The 9,023-nt window shown below is 44.9% G+C and overlaps 1 long non-coding RNA gene across 1 annotated transcript; it reads right to left on the reverse strand.

The window, feature by feature from the left end:
• Positions 1 to 1,217: 1,217 nt before the first annotated feature.
• LOC147113662 (uncharacterized) lies at positions 1,218 to 8,557 on the reverse strand. The gene is made up of 2 exons (XR_015079253.1): positions 8,283 to 8,557; positions 1,218 to 8,127 (listed from the first exon to the last, which is right to left on the reverse strand). It is a non-coding gene; the product is annotated as an uncharacterized LOC147113662 (long non-coding RNA).
• Between the last annotated feature and the right edge of the window lie 466 nt (positions 8,558 to 9,023).

Raw genomic sequence — 9,023 nt, forward strand, 5'->3', positions numbered from 1 at the left:
GGTACCCGCATGGGTCCTAGCTATGCCTGCCTTTTCGTGGGATATGTGGAACACTCTTTGTTCCAGTCCTACTCGGGTCTCCTCCCCACCTCTTTTTCCGATATATTGAGGACTGTATTGGTGCCGTTTCCTGCTCTCGCCCTGAACTAGACAATTTCATTCACTTTGCCTCCAATTTCCACCCTTCCCTCACCTTCACATGGTCCATCTCTGACTCTTCCCTTCCTCGCCTTTTCCGTCTCCATCTCTGGGGATAGGTTATTGGCCAACATTCACTACAATCCCACTGACTCCCACAGCTACCTGGACTACACTTCCTCCCACCCTGCCTCCTGTAAGGACTCTATTCCATTCTCCCAGTTTCTCCATCTCCGCCGCATCTGCTTCAACGATGCCACCTTCCACACCAGTGCTTCCGACATGGCTTCCTTTTTCCTCAACCGAGGATTCCCCTCTACCGTGGTTGACACGGCCCTCGACCGTGTCAGTTCTATCTCCCGCACTTCTGCCCTCACCCCTGCCCCTCCCTCCCGGAACCACGATAGGGTTCCCCTCGTCCTCACCTTTCACCCCACCAGCCTCCACATTCAACGGATCATCCTCCACCATTTCCGCCACCTCCAAAGTGATCCCACCACCAAATGCATCTTCCCCTCCCCTCCCCTTTCAGCATTCCGTAGGGACCGCTCCCTCCGAGACACCCTAGTCCACTCCTCTATCACCCCCAGCACACCTTCCCATGCAAGCGCAGGAGATGTAACACCTGCCCTTATACCTCCCCCCTTTCCACTGTCCAGGGCCCCAAACACCCCTTCCAGGTGAAACAGCGATTTACTTGTACTTCTTGCAATCTAGTATACTGTATTCACTGCTCACGATGTGGTCACCTCTACATTGGGGAGACCAAACGCAGATTGGGTGACCGCTTTGCGGAACACCTCCGTTCAGTCCGTAACGGTGACCCCGAACTTCCGGTCGCCTGTCATTTTAATTCACCGCCCCATTCCCACTCGGACCTCACCATCCTCAGCCTCTTGCATTGTTCCACGGAAGCTCACCGTAAACTTGAGGAACAGCACCTCATCTTCCGATTAGGCACTTTACAGCCTTCCGGACTCAATATCGAGTTCAACAATTTCAGATCATAACCTCGGCCCCTATTACATTTTTACTTATATTTTTTATCCACACCTTTGTTTTGGCCTTCCCCCCCCCCCCCCCCCCCCCCCCTTTCCTTTTTTTCTCTCTCCCACATGGCAGCTGTCTCCCATTCTGCCAGCGCATTTCACACCTAATCTAGAGCCGTCTTTTGTCTCCACTAGTCCTATCACCATCTCGTCTCGTTTTGAATACCTCTTAATGTCTCTTCACTTCTCTTTTGTTCTCTCCCAGCCTGGCCTCTTAATCTATTTCATTTCCTGTGCTTTAGTCTTGACAAAGGGTTCACCCGAAATGTTGACTCTATTTTCTCTCCACGGATGTTGCCTGGCCTGCTGAGTTTTTCCAGCATTTTCTGTTGTTATTTTTGTAAATCTTTTCTGCACCCTCTCCAGTGCCTCTATATCCTTTTTATAATATGGTGGCCAGAACTGTACGGAGTACTTCAAGTGCGGTCTAACCAAGGTTCGATACAGGTTTAACTAACTTCCCTGCTTTTCAATTCTATACCTCTAGAAATAAACCCTAGTGCTTGGTTTGCTTTTTTTTAATGGCCTTGCTAACCTGTGTCGCAACTTTTAGTGATTTGTGTATTTGTACTCAGAGATCCCTTTGTTCTTCTACCCCACCTAGACTCGCACCCTCCAAGTAATAAGTGACCTCCCTATTCTTCCTACCAAAATGTAATACCTCACATTTATCTGTGTTGAACTTCATTTGCCAATTATATGCCCATTCTGCAAGTTTATTAACATCCTGTAATTTGTTGCAGTCCTCCTCAGTATTGACTATCCCCCCCAATTTGGTGTCATCCACAAATTTAGAAATTGTGTTTTTGATTCCAAAGTCTAAATCGTTAATATAAATTGTGAACAACAGTGGTCCCAGCAGGTTCTTTAGTTGACGCACAGGCTTAACTAAGTCACTTTGGCTCTCTTGGGATGCATTAATACTGCAAGTTTAGCATTGGTGCAAAGCAGTTAGTATTTGAACTGATGCTAAACTGGCAGTGTGGATCCAGAGTCACAGCTCAGACCTGACTCCGAAGTGAAGGACGTAATGTCACATCATATCTATGCGACAACACATGGAATGTAAATCTACTGCTGCATCAAACCTGGCTTGCAAAGTGCTGAGGTGATGTTTTGGATCCCCTGGACAATTTGTATCCCTGCCTGACCTTAATTTAAAATGTTTAAAGAACATTCTTTCCTCCGAGCTTTCTAAAACATTTACATTTCTACCTGTTGAAAGACAGCTCTGCCCGTACAAATATCCAGGCATCTGCAGAATTCTCTCCTAAACAAGAAAATTAAGTTTCCAGCCACGCAGGAGTCAAGCAATGTTAATAGAGCTCTGCCTGGCTGGAGTCCAAACTGCAGCTCCTGATTTCAGACTAGTAGTTGCAGTGTAAATGGTTATCAAACTCTGATGTTAGGTGGGTGAAACATTTCTCACAAATCCTTTATTATCCTAGCAGATTTCATCAACAAGGCAAAATGGAGAACTAAAGACTACAAGGCAGTTGCGGAATTACATGTGTCCTTTCTTTGCTGTAAAAGATGGCATTTTCAAGGTCTGACCTTATGACACAAGCATACATACGTTATGGCAAACCACGCATTAAAGGGCCAGGAAAGTCTTCTCAGTAATATTCAGAGCTAACACCTGGAAAGCACATTCAATGTGATTTAAATGAAATCAGCATATGAACTACTTCTTGTTATTCAATTACTCTATAATTTAATTAACTTAGCACCAATGGCTACTGTAGCTTTGATTCAGACACATTGGGCTCGATTTTGTCAATGAGGAGCTTTTGGAGGCGGGACTCCCACTTTTTGGGTTGTAGTCCCGCCTCCATCGACTTGTGGCCAACCCATGCTATTTTCCCTTGATTGACCTTGTTAAGCCCGTCCAGCGGGCTCAGCAGGCCAATTAAGGGACACCTGGTTACTGATGACGTCAGCGATTGACATTTCATCTGTCAAGAGCTTTTGACAGATGAAAAATCAGCGTTTGACAGCTCTGTGAAGCTGTCAAACACTGACAATCTGTCTTCTAACTTGAGCCCTTCTACTCAGACTCAGTTAGAGAGCTCTCCAGACCAGAAAGCAGAGGCTGCAGCTTTTGACAGTTCAGCGGCCATTCTGCTTTCTGTGCCGGTGAGCTGAGGGACTCCTGAGAACTGAAGGAAGGAAGCCTGCAGGAGAAAGTAAAAGGTAAGTAAAACTTATTAAAACACTTTACACACACCTCTGCACACATGCACCTATCGCTCACCTGCACAATGGACATCTCGACCCCTCCAACCCCTGCAGACCGACGGTCCACCTCGCTAACTTGGCGTGGTTCGGAGCCGTCGGACAGCCCACACTTCAGGGCTAAAAATAGGGATTAGGCAAAAAACTGCCTGTTAACTACCTGTTAACAGGCAGTTAATTGGCACTAATCCTCTTCCCGACTCGGGGAGGCGGCTCCCAGCACAGGTCGGGTACCCGCCTCCTGGGACATTGGCACGGAGGCAGGTTGGGGCGGGATGGGTTCCTGCCCCCCGATTCTGCAATTTTCCCACCACTCCCGCCTCCTCGGGGCTTGGAAAATCGAGCCCACTGTATGCAGGAGCCATTATAATTGTCACAAGGAAGTGCTCAATTCTGCAGTGATTAGAAAAATCATGGGGCTCACGGGACAAACTTCTGTTTTGCATCACACTGATGTCCTCGGACCAAACTATTTTGTGGCCACACAACACCATGAAAATGTGCCTCTTTTGATGGAGGGGCTTGAAGACAAACAAGATGAAATTTTAATGGTGAAAAATTTTAGAAAGATGAAAGAAAAACACATAAGCAGTGATAACGATAATGAAACAGGAAAGAATGTCCACAGGGAGAACAATCCAGAGCCTCAAGGTTGGAGTGAGCTCTTCTAATCACATGGAGCAAAAAAGGTCACATGGTCAATGTTCCATGTCAAAACATTGTGACCGAATGTCAACTTGCAGGTTCCTCCCTTGTCCTGGACAACTCAATTTAGTCCACACAGACAGTGTGGAGTAGATGCCAACAATGAAGAATCTGTTTTTATTAAATATTTAATATGAAAAACATTTATATTATAAAAGGATACACTCATTAAATCTTATTTTTTGCAAATTCTGCACCTTAAGAAGTGCTACAGTTATAACAGATGATGATGTCAAACCTCAAGTACAGAACATGCATCTTCAGTTGTCCAAATTGCATAACAGTGTGAAATTTTGCCTAATTTAATGCAGCAGACTTTAGTTTAACTTCAAGTGAGTTAAAAAAATTCTATCTTACTTTTGTAGCTGTTCAGATTTTCATTTCCCACCTATAGCCTGGCCACCTCAGAACAAGCGTCAGCTTCAGGCCTCCAGCCCTGCTCTGAACTCCCCTCTATGTTTGGCTTCCAAAAGCATTACAGCTTCAGGTCTCCAGCCCTGAATCAAGCTCACCCCTTGCCTCCAGTGGCCACTGCTATGACCTTAGAGGTTCAGTACTCTGGCCCACTTACCACTTCACACTTATTTCCAGTTCCTACCTCCTAGAATGCTCCGAATTCAAGCCTCTGGCTCTGTTAACACTCCCAGCTGTGCCTCCCCACTACCAGTTGCCATCTGGCATTAAATCTTCTGATTTTTAAAATATATTATTGTATAAATGACAAATAATATTTTATAATGCTTTTAGTATATTATAGATTGCATATTAAATATACATCATATAAATTAGTTAATATTTATGATTTTAATTACATTGCTTACATTAAAATTAATCATTTTAAGATATTAGGGGGGACGAAATTCTCATCGTTAGCATACCCCCCTTCCGCGGGAGGTTAGCGGCGGTGCTACCGGGTATTGCCCCGATCTTCTGCGCCCAGAGATCATGACATCATCTCCGGGCACAGCTCCTCGGTAGCGCCGCAGGAGAAAAATTCCCACTTGCGCCTCACAGCAGTGCCTGGCGATGTTACCGACTGCTGCAGGGGTTGCAAACAGTGAGGCCGGCCGCTCGTGGGGCGCCATTTAAAGGCGTGATGGCCGACATGAAAAAAATTGCCGATTTAAAAAAAATTCTGAGCACCGGACGCGCGGCACTCCCGCAGATGGCAAAAAACAATGCAGAGCCCTTGCCTTTAATGGTGGTGATTTGTGGCACTGCTGGGCACATCGCCCTGGATCAGCACATCACCTTGGATCAGCACATTCCCCACCTCCTGCATTCCAAGAGGCCAGTGCAGCACTTGATTCAGCAAAACATGGGAATTTCTCTAATGTTTGTAAAAAGTTAGCGCCATTTCAAACATTTTTGACTTAGTGCCCCAAATGGCCCTCTAGGGGAATTTCTCCCCCTAGGAATTGCATTCTATGGAATATATTTGATTAAACTTTATTATAATTGCACTCTCAGGAAACTAACATGGTCTTCACTGTTTGTCGGCAGTACAACAGGAGATTGACTCATAATTTCACATATCTACTCTCATTCCCCTGTACCAGCTTACTCCTGCCCAGCTCCATTTCCAGTTTGTACTGGCTACCCATCCCTCTGAAAATTAGCGCCTGCAACCTGTGCACGCTATAGCGTCAATACGACTCTCCTCTGATTTACCAGCTCCCTCATTTTCCTATACTTCGCCAAAAACATTCCCTCTCTCCTATTACAACAGCTCCTCCCCACCCCGTGACCGCTACTGCTAATTAAAGATCCCTTACTGGCCATAGCATTTCACCTTACTGCATTCCCCTGCATCGAGTACACCACTATCATCTTATACCATTCCTAATGTAATTTTCCATTTACATTTTCAGTGGATTCTACAAAACCTTAGTAAAGCCTAGAAAACTCAGACTGAAAACACAAAACTGAAATCTAAAGGATTTGAAAAGGCTGCAGTTACAGAAAGTGTAATGAAATACAAAGCTAATGTAAATTTTAAGTATACATAAAGCAATACTGCTATACAATATTCTTTATTTGCTCATATCTTATCAAAATTATGACTTGTGCGATCAATAAAATCTATTAATTATAAACACTGCTCATTTTAATTGTGAAATCAGTCACCTACGCATATCATAATGAAGGCTGTCAATGACAGCTCAGTGAAACTTGCTAGATTCCACTAGGGCAGATTAGTCTGCAAGAGTGCATCCTGCTTTCATCAATTTCTATTCATCTTCCTTTCATCTGAATGCTGTGCATCAAAAGCTGTTCCATTTGTCAAATATGTTCAAGAATTTCATTAAACCAATATAAATGAAAACCTAGAAGCCACAACTTGGCTCAGTCTGATCTATGTAGATAGGATTCTCAGAAAAGGTGGAAGTTTCACTGTGCGTAAAACAAAACACTTTTATTTTAAGTAAACTGATAAAGCATTTCAGTATTTCTTTTATAAAGGTGCATGGAACATAGCTCAACCACAGGAAATAATACAAAGTCCTCACGTTAATCATTCTGAATTGCTCTAAATATAGTCCGAAGGTTTTCTCTTTCTGAACTGATAGGTAACAAAACCTTGGACCCAGTGGCAGAACCTATTGCACAATTAAAGTGGTCTATGGTTTTCAGTACGATGCTCCCTAATCTGCCTTTTTATTTTGAAATAATTTACCCACATACACTCAGCTGCTTCTTTGCTTTGATATGAAGCTACTTTTAGATTAAATGTTGTGTCTCTGGACTGACATATGCACCGTCAAACTCTCTACCCAGATCAAACTAATGTTTCAATACCTTCATATTTCTATGCATTTGGCATAACTATTTTACATTGTTGCTTGTTTTTTGAAAAAAAAACTTTATTTAAAAATATCCAGCTGTATAGGTGGTGGAAGTTAGTAAGAATATTAAACACTATTGATGGAATTAATGGGTGCGAGAAAAACTTTTGCACCTGAGTGACCTTGAGTCTTTTGAAAGATTGGGCTGTACTGAAATTAAGTTATGTTTCAGCATGATTACTGAAACAAATGCATATTATGTTAAACAGCTGTCAATCACTGTGGCTATTTTGTTTAAGACACTGACACAAGGGAACTTTAGCATCAGTCATTCCAACAATGCGACAAAAATACCAAGACTGCTACCAATTAAGCATTAATCTCAAGCAAATCCTTCCAGCAATGAAGTGTGCTTTATTCTAGGAACCGAAGCAGTTGATTTACACAAAAGATAAGCCAAATCGTATGCCTTGTTTGAATCAACCATTGTATACCACAGCAGACAAGTACAGTGCATCTATTTTGTTCGGTTGCCCACTGCAGTAGATTGAGCGACCCTTTCCTATCTTGTCCATGGTGCTGAAAATGTAACCATAAAATGCACCGAATTTCCTTTGCATTTTGTAAACTGTTTTACCCCACCGGGCAAACCATTATGGGTTTTCGTTTTAAAACATGAGATAATAAAGGTTGAAGCACGCTGTGATTAAGTCGATCAAATCGGCAGTGAAAAGCCGTCAGACAAACAGAAGATCTACAAGAAACGAATGCGCATCAGTTCCACTGAACAGGATTAAAAGCTAACTGGCATTCATCAACAGAACGGAGCGTGAAACCGAACCATTGCCAAATCTTACTAGCGAATTTAAATCCCATGTACTTGACAATGAACGCCTCGCAGGCGTGAGCCACCCTAGGCTCGTTTCCCCTGCATTCGTTCGAATATTTCCTCCATATTCCCAGCCTTACCTTCTCGGTCACACAGTTGTATAGCCTCCAAACTGTTAATATTTTTCAGCATGTCGTCGCAGGGGCTGGTCGGGCTGCTGATACTGTGAGCAAGACGTGCATCCATTTTGCAGTTATACGAGGAATTTTTTTGTTTTGTTCTCCGCCTTCACCTTGAGTGTCGGGCACGGATCGCTCGGGCGCTTTCACTGGCGAGGAAGGGGAACAGCGTCAGCAACAGCTCCAGACTCAACTATTTCAGGTCGCTGTGCAGGGGAGAGAGAAAACGCAGCAGTCAGCAATACCGAGAGCAGTACACTGCCAGAGATACCGAAACAAGTGGGGACCCAAGCCGCGCTGGTTAATCTAAACCTCATCCAAGTGCCCCAGTCCTAAGTCATTGCCGCTCTGTATATCTCACATTTTCAACTCGCTACCACAGGTCACCGGACGTCCCTGCTCTACAATTACTCGCAAGTGCTCTTTCCAGAGGGCAGAGTTACAGCAATTTATGGAGCATTCGCATTCACCACGTGTGGCGGTGCCCGTTCATGCTGGCATCCGGCCAGGAAGAGACTTCCTGAAACTGACTCACTGGGAGCAGGCTCCTCTTCACCGGCCTCCCAACCCCTCTACTTCTCAGCACTGGACCGGGTGTCTGTCCCCCTCTCCCCTTAAATCCCCAGTGTCTGTCCCTCTCCCCTTCAATCCCCAGTGTCTGTCCCTCTCCCCTTCAATCCCCAGGGTCTGTCTCTCTCTCCCCTTAAATCCCGTGTCTGTCCCTCTCCCCTTCAATCCCTAGTGTCTGTCCCTCTCTCCCCTTAAATCCCCAGTGTCTGTCCCTCTCCCCTTCAATCCCCACTGTCTGTCCCTCTCCCCTTCAATCCCCAGTGTCTGTCCCTCTCTCCCCTTAAATCCCGTGTCTGTCCCTCTCCCCTTCAATCCCCAGTGTCTGTCTCTCTCTCCCCTTAAATCCCGTGTCTGTCCCTCTCCCCTTCAATCCCTAGTGTCTGTCCCTCTCTCCCCTTAAATCCCCAGTGTCTGTCCCTCTCCCCTTCAATCCCCACTGTCTGTCCCTCTCCCCTTCAATCCCCAGTGTCTGTCCCTCTCTCCCCTTAAATCCCGTGTCTGTCCCTCTCCCCTTCAATCCCTAGTGTCTGTC

This window comes from Somniosus microcephalus, chromosome 8 (assembly GCF_052327205.1).
Source record: "Somniosus microcephalus isolate GS21.2 chromosome 8, FLI_Smic_1.0, whole genome shotgun sequence".
Taxonomy (NCBI): Eukaryota; Metazoa; Chordata; class Chondrichthyes; order Squaliformes; family Somniosidae; genus Somniosus; species Somniosus microcephalus.